General features: G+C 45.7%; 1 protein-coding gene across 1 annotated transcript in view; it reads right to left on the bottom strand.

The window, feature by feature from the left end:
- The window catches only part of CCDC146 (coiled-coil domain containing 146), a 393,451-nt gene that overhangs the window by 174,487 nt on the left and 205,556 nt on the right, over positions 1 to 13,408 (bottom strand). The window lies entirely within an intron of this gene.

The raw sequence follows: 13,408 nt of genomic DNA on the forward strand, positions 1-13,408 counted from the left end.
GATGACTGGTGGGTCTGTACCTGGGTGTTCCCAGTTGTGCTGCAGGAGATCAAGCAGTACATCATGAATCGGGATGGACATTATTTCTTTCGGTGCATCGACGAACTGAAGGATTTTCAGCATCTTGTGCCTTGAGTCTTCTTCAGTTTGAAGGGCAAAAGGTATAGTCTCCCACATTTCCTTAATAAAATTTATGAAGGAGAGGTCCTCTGGTGGGGATCTGTGTCTTTCTTCAGGTGGAGAAGGCTCAGATGGGATATCACCAGTGTTCTGGGAATCAGAAGAGTCATCGGACCACGGTTGGTAAGGTTGATTCCCAGCATCCAACGGTGGCGCAGATGGCAGTAAGGGACCTTCTCCGCCGGACGAGGTCGAGGCACCGACGGCATCAGTGTCGGCACCGGTGGCATCGGGGCTGGCATCGGCAAAGGATGAAGGGGCACCGAAGGAGTCGGTGACCTCGGTGGACGCCTCGGTGGAAATGCCCAGAAGGCCCTGGAACTGGGTCCGGCATCGAAGGACCCTCCTCGTCCGAGGAGAGATGGATGGATGACAATGGACCAAGCTGTATCGGTGTTTTTCCCGGTGCCAATGGCAGAGCACCGATGAGGATGTCTAGTTTGTCAAGGATCGGAGCAAGCATCGGTGGCATCAGTTCCGGAGTTGGTACAGGAACCGGCATCAGCGTCGATGGCTTCAGAAGGCCATGGAGGCCTGCACCACTGCCTCTTGAACCATCTGGTTCAATTCCTCACAGAATGCTGGTGTGGTTAATACCAGGTCCGGAGTAGGAGGCAGGGATGGCGTCGCCGGTGGGTCCACTGGTCCCAGTGTAGTCTTGGCTACTGTGCCCACGGAGGGCGGAGAATGCCTCGGTGTACCCAGCTCAGAGGAGGTTGGGGGCTCCTCAGCACGGGCCTTCTTCTTCGGTGGCTCGATGGATTTTGAAGACGAAGCCACTGGTGCACCTGGCTCAGACGGCATGGATTTTCAATGCTTATGCTGATGCTTCTCCCGGTGCTTGGCTTTCACCGTGGCCAGCACTGAGGACATAGACCTAGAGTCATTGGTGTCCGACCAATGATGCGACTTGGCTGGTGACGGCGCCGATGATATGGAAGCCTGAGATGGTGGTTGCTGCTTTGTATGAAACAACAAAGCCATTTTTTCTAACCGAACCCGACGTCCCTTTGGGGTCATTTGGGCACAGTTGATACATGAGTCCAAGTCATGGGTAGGGCCCAGACAAAGTACACAAACCTGGTGAGGGTCTGTGATAGACATTGTCCTAGGACAATCAGGGCACCGACGAAAACTGTCGCCATCACTGCTGCCGAAAATTTAGGCCGCGCGCGGTTGGTGCCGGTCAGGCCTATACCTGGTAACCAACGGGAACCAACCGAAAAACGGGATGAAACTTACCGTATGAACGCGGTTATATACGGTGAAGAAGGGAGACCCAGGATGGGGTGAAAACGTTTGCAAAATTTTAAAGAAATTCCTGAAGAAAAATTCCTGTCAGGAATGTGTGAGAGAGCTCCTAACTCCGCGTGGCCAAAGCTGCGTGGATGCAGGGTTGGTACCATGCTGGGCATGCTCAGTGGTGCCAGTCAAAGTTCTAGAAACTTTGACAAAAGTGTTCCGTGATTGGGCTCCATCCTGATGATGTCACCCATATGTGAGGACTACCATCCTACTTGTCCTGTGAGAATAGGTCCCGCCAAAATAATTTGCGGTTCGTCGGCTTCCCCAAATCCCTCCCGGACAGGGATCTCATCCCCCTCATGAAGGAATGGTTACTGGATACATTGGGACTGCAAAACATACGAGACCAATGTATGGTAGAAAGAGCGCATCGCCTGGGGGCCCGCCAGTCAGGCAGTGCCAGGCCCCGAGTGGTCATAGCCCGCTTCCTAAACTATACCCACAAAATGACTATCCTCCAGGCCTACAGGAAAGCGGCCACACTGGAATACGAAGGGGGAAAAATCTTAATCTTCCAAGACTTTTCCGTTTCAGTGTCTGCGAAACGCAAAGGATTTTCTGATATATGCAATTTCTTATTTAAGAAGCATATCAAATTTACACTGCAATACCCGGCCACCCTGTGGATGGAGCACAACGGGGTCTGGTGCACGTTTGACATGGCCAGTGGGGCTCAGCAGTTTCTGGAGTCTAATAGGGGGCCCGCGGCCACATAATCAGGGCCATCTGAGGGGGATGCATCCCCGAGCTGGAACAAAGGTAGCGCTCTGGTTTTTACGCATTGGGTGCGCTTACCATGCCTGGTGAGAAGCTAAAGCAGACAGGGTACCAAAAGTGTATCTATTTTGAAGTTACTGTTCTGTTGGTTGATTAATATGTACAATGTTTGGGTGGGCGGACTGGCTTCCTCCATTAGGGAGGGCTTTCTGTTCCCCGGGACAGGCTATAGAGATTTGGGGGGAGGTGGAGGTGGAAGGGAAGGTGGGGTGGGCATAGGGGATAGGGAGCCCTGTCCTCTTAAGGGAAAGCATTCAGGAAGATGTCGCGCAGCTCAGTTTAAGCGAGCGTGGGTCATGACGGGAACACCTGGGGTTCAGCTCCCAGGTTGGGGGGAGTTGCCCCTACATTATTTACTACAGGGTCTTCATACCACACTGACTACATATTTCTGGATTAAATATGGATGAACGCATTCGATTTATCTCTTGGAATGTTGCAGGTATAGGGTCACCGGTAAAACGCACTAAATTGCTAGCATCCCTCCGTAGACATAAAGCACAGGTCGCTTGCATCCAGGAGACGCATTTAACCTCGCTCGAGCATAGAAAGCTCAAAAAAGACTGGGTGGGCGCAGTCTACTCGGCGGCAGCTGTACACAGGAAAGGAGCAGTGGCGATCCTGATTGGCAAATAGGTCGCCTGGGAATGGCTTTCCACTGTCGAGGATGACCAGGGCAGGTACATTATAGTGGTAGTAAAAATCAGCGGCAGGGTCACTACCATATGTAGCGTTTATTTCCCTAATGTATACTCGCATACTTTCTTCACGGCATCGGTATATAAAAACCAAAAATAAATAAATAAATAAATAAATAAATCTTCTAAAAGTGGCCCAAGGCCCCCTATGTTACGAACCAGGAGGTGGACCCTTAGTCCGAGGTAGGTTTAGGTTCCTACCGTCGGAAGGCGAGGCTTCGCAGACTGGCAGTTGCACCGGTACTTCGCCACTGGAAGCCTGCATTTCCCCCAGGAGAAGCCTGTAGGAACCTGGCCGCTTGGACTTTGGTGATTCGGAGAAGACAGAGGGTAGTCTGGATGCAGGCGCCTCCTGCAGGTCAAAGAATCCAGACGGCTGGCGCCTCCAGCAGGTCGGTAGTCCAATCCAGTAGTCCAAGCCCGAAGAATGGTTGGCAGCCAGTCCAACAGTAAATCCAGGAGAATGGTTGGAAGCCAGTCCAGAGATGAATCCAGGAGAATAGTCAGAAGCCGGTCCAGAGGGGAATCCAGGAGAATGGTCGGAAGCCGATCCAACGTCAAGCCAGAGAAATGTTGAAAGCCAATCCAAGAATCAGTTCCAGAGAATCCGTCCAACGAGAGAGGGAGAGAAGAACACAGAAGAACTGGAACAGGAACCAGAAGTCCACAGCGAGGATCAGGAACACTGGAGCCAAGCAGGCCTGAAGGTAAGATACCAAGGCAAGGTCTGAGGAGCAGACCTTGCCTTAAATACAAAAGCTAGGGGAGGAGTCCTCAGGAGGAGCCACGACAACTTCCTGTCATGGCCCCTTTAAATCATAGCTTCAGCCGTGCGTGCAGCTCTAAGCAGAGCCAGAGTGGGAGGAGTCAGCCTGGCCGAGAAGGAAGTCATGCGGCCGGGCCCAGGAACGACAGCAGCCGCGAAGCCGGTGCTAAAGAGGCCTGCCTGCCTCTGTGGAGTCCTTAGAGGTGGCTCAACGCCTCCGGTGAGTTTTCGGCCCCGGTCACTGACCCCTGCGGCCAGCGGCCATGACACTTGGTCACGGTTGCGGCCCGCTGCGGCCAGCGGCCATAACACCCTGATGGTGGCAGGTGATTTCAACTGCGTGGTAGACCACTCCTTAGACAGGTCCTCTCCGACCACTGTGTCAGCGTTGAGGAAGAATAAGGGAATTCAGTACCTGTGCAATTACCTACAACTCTTGGATGTTTGGCAGACTTGCACCCAGAGGAGGCGGATTTCACACATAAGTCCCAGGCCCACATGACTATGTCCAGGATAGACTACATCCTCTGTTCTAGGGGGAACTTTGCACAGGTGAGGTGGGCGGAGATCGGGCTGCCTGAATTTTCAGACCACTCCATGATCTGGATGGAAGTGACGTGGGGGATGGGGACGGGCAAGCCACGTAGGTGGAGGTTTCCCTCTCACTTAGCTAAGGATCCAGACTTTCAGGTGTACCTAAGAGAGAAATGGGAGGCCTATGCTTCCAACAATGCACAGCATATAGATGCCCCACTCCTCTTCTGGGCTGTGGGGAAGGCAGTGATGAGGGGGGAGATTACAGCGTACCAGATCCGGAAAGCCAAATTGCTAAATCAGCATATTTTAGAACTGGAGAAAGAAGTACAGAAGGCAAAAGTTCGCCTAATTCATTCTCCTTCAGTCCCAAATAAAAAACTATACAGGGAGTTATTGGTCTCACTGAATAGTAATATACACCCAAAAATGGAAAGAACCATGTTGTTATCCTCCCATTGCCTACATCGCTTTGGGAACAAAGCAGGAACTCTATTAGCCACTCTCGTCAAGGCGCAATGGGGACAAACGTATATAAATGCACTGTTACACTCTCTCTAAAGGAACCAGACACAGCTCCGCAGCGGCGATCTGTGACATCTTGCAGGGGTTTTATAGGGATTTATACACAGCGGATGCCGTAACTGATTCCGCAGTATGGGAAGAGGAGTTTTTCCATGGAATAACCTTACCCAGGCTGTCCCCCCAACAGCTGAAATGGCTCAATAGGCCCATCAGTACTCAGGAGATAGAACTCGGGATTAAGACTAGCCCAATCCATAAGGCCCCAGGCCCGGCTAGGTTTAACATAGAAACATATAGAAACATAGAAACATAGAAATGACGGCAGAAGAAGACCAAATGGCCCATCCAGTCTGCCCAGCAAGCTTCACACATTTTTTCTCTCATACTTATCTGTTTCTCTTTGCTCTTGGTTCTATTTCCCTTCCACCCCCACCTTTAATGTAGAGAGCAGTGATGGAGCTGCATCCAACTGAAATATCTAGCTTGATTCGTTAGGGGTAGTAGCCGCCGCAATAAGCAAGCTACACCCATGCTTATTTGTTTTACCCAGACTATGTTATACAGCCCTTATTGGTTGTTTTTCTTCTCCCCTGCCGTTGAAGCAGGGAGCTATGCTGGATATGCGTGAAGTATCAGTCTTCTCCCATGCTGTTGAAGCAGAGAGCCATGCTGGATGTGCATCGAAAGTGAAGTATCAGGCACATTTGGTTTGGGGTAGTAACCGCCGTAACAAGCCAGCTACTCCCCGCTTTGTGAGTGCGAACCCTCTTTTCTTCTCCCCTGCCGTTGAAGCAGAGAGCTCTGCTGGATGTGTGAAGTATCAGTTTTTCTTCTCCCCTGCCGTTGAATCAGAGAACTATGCTGTATATGCATTGAAAGTGAAGTATCAGGCTTTTTTGATTTGGGGTAGTAACCGCCGTAACAAGCCAGCTACTCCCCTCTTTGTGAGTGCAAATCCTTTTTTCCACATTTCCTCTTGCTGTTGAAGCTTAGAGCGATGTTGGAGTCACAGTAAGCATGTGTATGTTTATTTAATAAGGGTATTGACTCCAGGCAGTAGCCATCATTCTGGCGAGTCACCTAACGTGAAATACTATAAGATCCTCTCTAAGGATCTGGGAGCTGCTATACAGGCATACTTTAGGGCGGTGTATGAGCAAGGGGCCTTCCCGACGGAGGCTACTTTAGCATTCATCACTGTCCTCCCCAAAGGTGGTAAAGATCCCCTGCAGCCAGTGTTCTACTGTCCTATCTCTCTCCTGAACTTTGATACTAAGCTCTTTGCAAAATTATTGCTACCAGGTTACATGTGGTACTCCCACACCTAATCACTGAGGAGCAAGTTGGGTTTGTGAAGGGTAGGATATCTGGGAAACATATCATACGCTTATTGATGGCAATGACCCGGACGCTCTGAAGTGCTGTTTTGCTGGTCTCACACAAGTTTCTGACAATGTGTTATTGAGAGAAACACAATATAAGTTCCTGAGACAGATGTTTATATCTCGCCTATGGGCTAACAAAATTAAACTGACTACTAGCGCCACTTGCATCAAATGCCATGTTGCCGATGGCACCTTGTTTCATCTATTTTGGAGCGGTGATGCAGTGCCTGCATACTGGCGCAGCATCTTGAGTTTCCTCAGTGGTATCTTGGCCACAACTATTCCGCTGGATCCATGCTTGTACCTTTTTGAAGTGATGGACACCCTGCCAGACTCTATATCCACTAAACAGAGGGTGTTCCTGCAGCAAGCCTTTTGGCTAGCGAAACAAGTGATACTGGACGGCTGGCTAAAGGAAGACCCACCCTCAGTGACGTCCTAGAGGGTGAAACTGCATCGCACAGCAATAGATGAGCATACCAAGGCTAAACAGCTGACATCAGTGAAATATAAAGAGTTCATGGATAAATGGTCAGCGTTCCTCCTATCTTTAAATGTTAAAGCCCGGAGCCGACTCTTTGAGATATCATAATCAATGTCATGTGACCCCAGACCAATACTGGGACCCCAATGCCCAACAGCTTTCTGGTAAGCATTCTACATGGGGGTGTTCCCTACATCGGATGCTAATACAATTACCCTTGACATCAATCCTAATAATTCCACCACAGACACTCGTACTTATACCACTAACAACGGTATAGTTGCAGCTGGGATAGTGTCTTCTATTACCAAAATGAGGTTAGGGGAGGGGAGGGAAGGGGAGGGGACCAAGTTGTACTTTCCATGTTGTGTTTTGTCTGCGTTATGGTTATTAAATTGTAAAATTAAAAAATAAAAGATTTAAAAAAAAATAATATATATATATATATATATATATATATATATATATCTGAAGCTGGAAACCTGTGAGGGAGTCAGTTGCACCATTAGATGACCAAAGGGTTAAAGAGGCTCTTAGGGAAGATAAGGCCACTGCAGAAAGACTAAATGAATTATTTGCTTCTGTGTTGGTTCATTTTCAAGGGTGAGGAGTCATATGAACTGAATCAAATCACTGTGAACCTGGAAAGTGTAGTAGACCAGATTGACAAACTAAAGCATAGCAAATCACCTAGACCGAATGGTATGCACCCCAGGGTTCTGAAGGAATTCAGAAATGAAATTTCAGATCTATTAGTTAAAATTTGTAACCTGTCATTAAAATCATCCATTATACCTGAAGACTAGAGGGTGGCCAATGTAACCCCAATATTTAAAAAGTCTCCAGGGTGATCCGGGAAACTATAGACCAGTGAGCCTGACTTCAGTGCAGGGAAAAATAGTGGAAGATTCTAAAGATCAAAATCACAGAGGATATAGAAAGACATGGTTAATAGAACATAGACAGCATGGATTTACCCAAGGGAAGTCTTGCCTTACAAATCTGCTTCTTTTTTTTTTGAAAGAGTTAATAAACATGTGGATAAAGGTGAACCGGTAGATGTAGTGTTCTTGGACTTTCAGAAGGCGTTTGATAGAGTCCCTCATGAGAGGCTTCTAAGAAGATTAAAAGGTCATGGGATAGGAGGTGATGTCCTTTCATGGATTACAAACTGGTTAAAAGTTAGGAAACAGAGAGTAGGATTTAATGGTTACTTTTCTCAGTGAAAAAAGGGTAAACAGTGGAGTGCCTCAGGGATCTTTACTTGGACTGGTGCTTTTCAATATATTTATAAATGATCTGGAAAGGAATATGATGAGTGAGGTAATCAAATTTGCAGATGATACAAAATTATTCAGAGTAGTTAAATCACTAGCGGATTGTGATAAATTGCAGGAGGACCTTGCAAGACTGGAAGATTGGGCATCCAAATGGCAGATGAAATTTAATGTGGACAAGTGCAAGGTGATGTATATAGGGAAAAATAACCTATGCTGGTGGTTACACAATGTTAGATTCCATATTAGGAGCTACCACCCAGGAAAAAGATCTAGGTCTCATAGTGAATAATATTTTGAAATCATCGGCTCAGTGGGCTGTGGCAGTCAAAAAGGAAAATGGCATGTTAAGAATTATTAGGAAGGGAATGGTGAATAAAATGGAAAATGTCATAATGCATCTGTATTGCTCCATGGTGAGACCACACCTTGAGTACTGTGCACAATTCTGGTCGCCGCATCTCAAAAAAGATATAGTTGTACTGGTGAAGGTACAGAGAAGGCCAACCAAAATGATAAAGGGATGGAATGGCTCCCTTATTGGGAAAGGCTAAAGAGGTTAGGGCTGTTCAGTTTGACGAAAAGACATCTGAGCGGAGAATATGATAGAGGTCTATAAAATCATCAGAGGTCTAGAATGGGTAAATATGAATTGGTTATTTACTCTTTCAGATAATAGAAGGACTAGGGGGGGACTCTATGAAGTTAGCAAGTAGCACATTTAAAACTTAGAGGAAATTCTTTTTCACTCAATGCACAATTAAGCTCTGGAATTTGTTGCCAGAGGATATGGTTAGGGTAGTTAGTGTAGCTGGGTTTAAAAAAGGTTTGGATAAGTTGTTTGAGGAGAAGTCCATTAAATGCTATTGATCAAGCTGACTTAGGGAATTGTCACTGCTATTACTTGCATTAATAGCATAGGATCTACTTAATGTTTGGGTACTTGCCAGATACTTATAATCTGGATTGGCCTCTGTTAGAAACAGGATGCTGGGCTTGATAGACTCTTGGTCTGACCCAGAATGGCAACTTCTTATGTTCTTAACTACTGGGCCAGTCCAATGAAGAAACTTTGGTCATATAAGACACTGTTTCCCAACCCTCTCCTAGAGGTATGCCCAGCCAGTCAGGTTTTCAGGATTGCCACAGTAAATATGCATGAAATAAATTATACATACACTGGGTCTCCTATGTATGTACATCTGTCCTATGCATATTCATTATGAATATCCTTAAAACCAGACTGTTTAGGTCTGTCTCCAGGAGAAGGTTGGAAAACACTGATATAAGACACAGATAAACAAACCTAAGGTCAGACACTCAGACACAGGGATAAAGAAGAAAAACCTCAACAATTCTGCTATGAGAAATGTTTGCACCAGATGACTACTTTATGCTACATCTGAAGGGATGCAAGCTCATCAAGTACCAAAGAGTTTCAATTGGAGACCAGGAAACTATGGCAGAAAGTTATAGAAATAATATCAATTGTCTTAGGTGCCAATGGCATAATTAAAAAGAGTTTTCTAGCGAACCTCTGTGTATATCTATCACACTATCTACCTATCAATCACACCTTAGGAGCTCCAAAAGGCGGCTCTGTTTGGTGCGATATAAATATTATGAAGGCAGTTTTCAACTGTCTGCTTTGAGACTAAATCTGTGGATATTTTTTTACCCATAGATTTTGCCCCAGGTTTTAAAGTGAAAGCATGCATGACCTTCCATTTTGAAACTTGCCTCAGGTACAAAATACCGACAGACATTTGCACTGGCTTTTTACAATGGTAGATTTTCTACAGAACATAACTGGTCTTGAAAACACAATCTATGCACATTATTTTCTGATCCTGCCCAAAATGCACCCCAGGAGAATCTACTCTAAATAAAGGATGGCACTTCTCAGATAGTCAATTTACACACGGAAATCGTTATTCACCTACATAAATGACCTTGGAAAGTAGGAACAGCACTAGCAGTAAATTTAAGAGACTGAGATCAAGCCCAGCATATCCTGGCTTACGAAATGGATTCATGCCTGTCATGGTACGTGAAAAACACATCCTTTTTTGGAAACACTAACCTGACAAAAGGATACCCAGAGGAGTCGAATTCCTACGACTTGCACATATCTTTTTAATTGTTGGAACGGGAATGTTTTCAGTAGAACTGTTTTCCAGCATGAAGGAAGAGATAAAACTGCTAAAAGGGAAAGCGTGAAACACATAGTCAGGACATACAGCACTCTCTTGCTTATGGCTCAGCAAGCTACAAGATTCTTCTCAGGGCATCCAGCATCTGTCAGAACCACAAGAAAATGTGTTAGTGTGGTATACTGACATATATTAGCTTACTATGATGCCTTGATTTTGGGCACAGTTTTGTTTCACAACTTTTGGGCACCCTGTTGCTTCAAAATTAGTTAGCATACTTTTTTTCACTGAATATCTTCAATACGCTGATATTCTACAATGTCATGCTGAATCCTGTTGCATGTCACATTCACTAACAGATCTAGCACAGTAAATAGGGATGTGCATTCGTTTTCAAATAAAATGAAAAATATGATGAAACATCTATATTTCAAAATTATTTTTTCCTTGGACTTTCATTTTAGAAAGTCAATGGAAAATCAAACTGAGAATTGGCAAAACAACAAAATATCTCCCGCAGGATCTTTCCATAAACCCCTGCAACCTTGCTCGGAGGTCTCTTATCCTGTTCGTGGGGTCTGCAAAGCAGCGAGGAGAAGCAGTGATCTCCAGTTGTTCCTGCTCCATCAGGTCCTGTTTTGAAAATGGCGCTGGCTGACCCTGAGGCTGGGGCCAATTTATTGTACAGAATCTAGTGGGGGCAGGAGCAATCTAGCTGGTATTGCTGCTTTGTCTTGGAACAAAATTAAAAGAAGTTGTCAGTGAAGGCCATCCACTCATAAAGATTTCTATCTTTTCTTCAGTCACTATGGCACTGAAGAGGTACATTTTCAAAGCTTTCCCCATTCTTTTTTATTTGTCTCAATCAGTGGTAATATTGTACTGATAAAAGTATCTCTTGCACATAGAAACAAACACATATCCACTTAATCACATTTTGTTACATCTCTTTGTCACCACTATCACTGTTTTCTTTTTTATACCTCTTAAATATTGCAAACACTTCACTGTCATTCTACTCTCTCTCATTTGTCTAGTTATGTGTTTCTTTCTTCTTTCTCCCTCTTCATACCATTTCTCTATCACCCCATTCTAATTTCATAAAAATATCTTTTATCTATTGAGCATCTTTATTTCAACTTGAACGCAATATTTTCTTGCAATGTCCTACTCTTTTTTCTGTTATGCACTTCATCTCTCTTTCTTAACCCCCCTTGCTTTATCTGTTTCAAATGCACACCATACTCCATTTCATCTATGTGTGACTTAATGGAACACCTCTTTCTTGAATTCCTTTTACTGTTTCTTGAGCCTGCACCTCTTCCCATCTTTGTCTCATTGTATATACCTTATTTTTCCCCTCATCTCATTCATTCCTCTTTATCCCTCTCCTCTTCTCTTTCCCTAAGGTCCTACAGCCCCATAGAAAAAATAGGTTCTCCCCTTCTGCTCCTTGCTCCTCTTTAGCTTGACAAAACCAGTAGGTGGCTCACTGGACGTTTCTCTTGTGCACATCCTACCACCAGCCTGAACCTGCATGTACTCATGGGGCAGAAATTCAGGTATCAGAGGTTAAGAGGTTTTCTTCAGACTAAGAATGATTTATCAAATTTGTAAGTTTTTGAATCCATGGGCCTTATGGGTGGTGACGTGCTCTCATTATTTTCCATCAAAATGATTGCAACTCTCTATATATCAGACATCATCAACTGCTGTATGGCGCATGGGTCCGTTCCAGATGCACTCAAGCACGCAGTAGTCAGACCCCTCCTTAAGAAACCCTCACTGGACCCCAAAGATCCCTCCAACTTCCGCCCAATCTCCAACCTCCCCTTCATTGCCAAACTATTGGAAAGAGTTGTCAACTCACAACTCATGGCTTATCTGGAAGACCATCTGATCCTCCACCCTTCACAATTTGGATTCCGGAAACACTTTAACACGGAATCCTTACTTCTCTCCCTTTCTGACCATCTCCTCTGAGGCATGGGTCAAGGCCACAGCTACCTCCTTGCCCTCCTCGACATCTCTTCAGCCTTCGACACCATTAGCCATCATCATCTTCTAGCCCGTCTGGAAAACATCGGCATCTCAGGTCTTGCTCTCGCCTGGTTTAAATCCTTCCTCTCTAACAGAAAGTTCTCCGTTAAAATCGGGAACGCCACATCCACACCACAACCCCTCCAGCAGGGAGTCCCCCAAGGCTCCTCACTTTCTCCCACCCTCTTCAACATCTATATCACTCCTCTATGCCACCTCCTCTCTGACCTTAAACTCAAGTTCTACCTGTATGCTGATGACGTTCAGATCATCATCCCTATACAGAACTCTCTTGATGATGCCCTTGAACACTGGGAGAAATGCCTCACAGCCATTAACTCCCTCCTCATTAATCTCCATCTTGCCATCAATACGAACAAAACGGAGCTGCTACTCATCTCCCCCCATTCATCCGCCTCCTCTCCTCTGCCTTATACCACTAAACCCAACCTCCCCTCTACACAACCCTTTGTTAGAGACCTTGGAGTCATCCTTGACCATCAATTAAGCATGAAGAACTACGTAAATTCTATACTCAAAGCCTGCTTTTTCAAACTTAATGTGCTCAAAAAACTGAGACCTCTTCTACACACCCACGATTTCCGTACAGTCATCCAAGCCACCATTACTTCCAAATTGGACTACTGCGATGCCTTACTCATTGGACTCCCCTACTCTACCATTAAACCCCTACAAATGCTACAACATGCTGCAGCGAGACTCATCGCAAACTCCCGCAAATATGATCACATCACACCCATCCTCAGAGACTTACACTGGCTCCCCATTACATCACGCATTATCTACAAAACACTCACCATAATCCACAAAGCAATCCACACGCACAACTCCAACTGGTTAGACCTCCCTTTTACAACTCCTAACTCCAGTCGACCCACCAGAACGGCAAAAGCCGGCACCCTACTTGTGCCCTCCTTGAAATCAGCCCATCTCTCCTCCACACGTGACCGTGCTCTCTCGATTGCAGGTCCCACCCACTGGAACACACTACCACCTGACATACGCCTTGAACCCTGCATGAACAACTTCAAAAAGAAATTGAAAACATGGTTGTTCAACCAAGCTTACCCAGAATAAAAAAGTCATCAACCCGTGCCAATGTAGACCACAATTCGTCTACTCCCCTTTCCTCATATTGAGGAACTATGTTTTTGTTATATTCCATCTCCTCACCGCGAGGATCCTTGTTTTGTTTACCCTGTCTTTTCTTAGCTGTCTATCGTTACCCCCCCCCCCCAGTTTGAACTTCCCTGTTAAAATGTA

The sequence above is a fragment of the Rhinatrema bivittatum genome, chromosome 9 (genome assembly GCF_901001135.1).
Source record: "Rhinatrema bivittatum chromosome 9, aRhiBiv1.1, whole genome shotgun sequence".
Classification (NCBI taxonomy): domain Eukaryota; kingdom Metazoa; phylum Chordata; class Amphibia; order Gymnophiona; family Rhinatrematidae; genus Rhinatrema; species Rhinatrema bivittatum.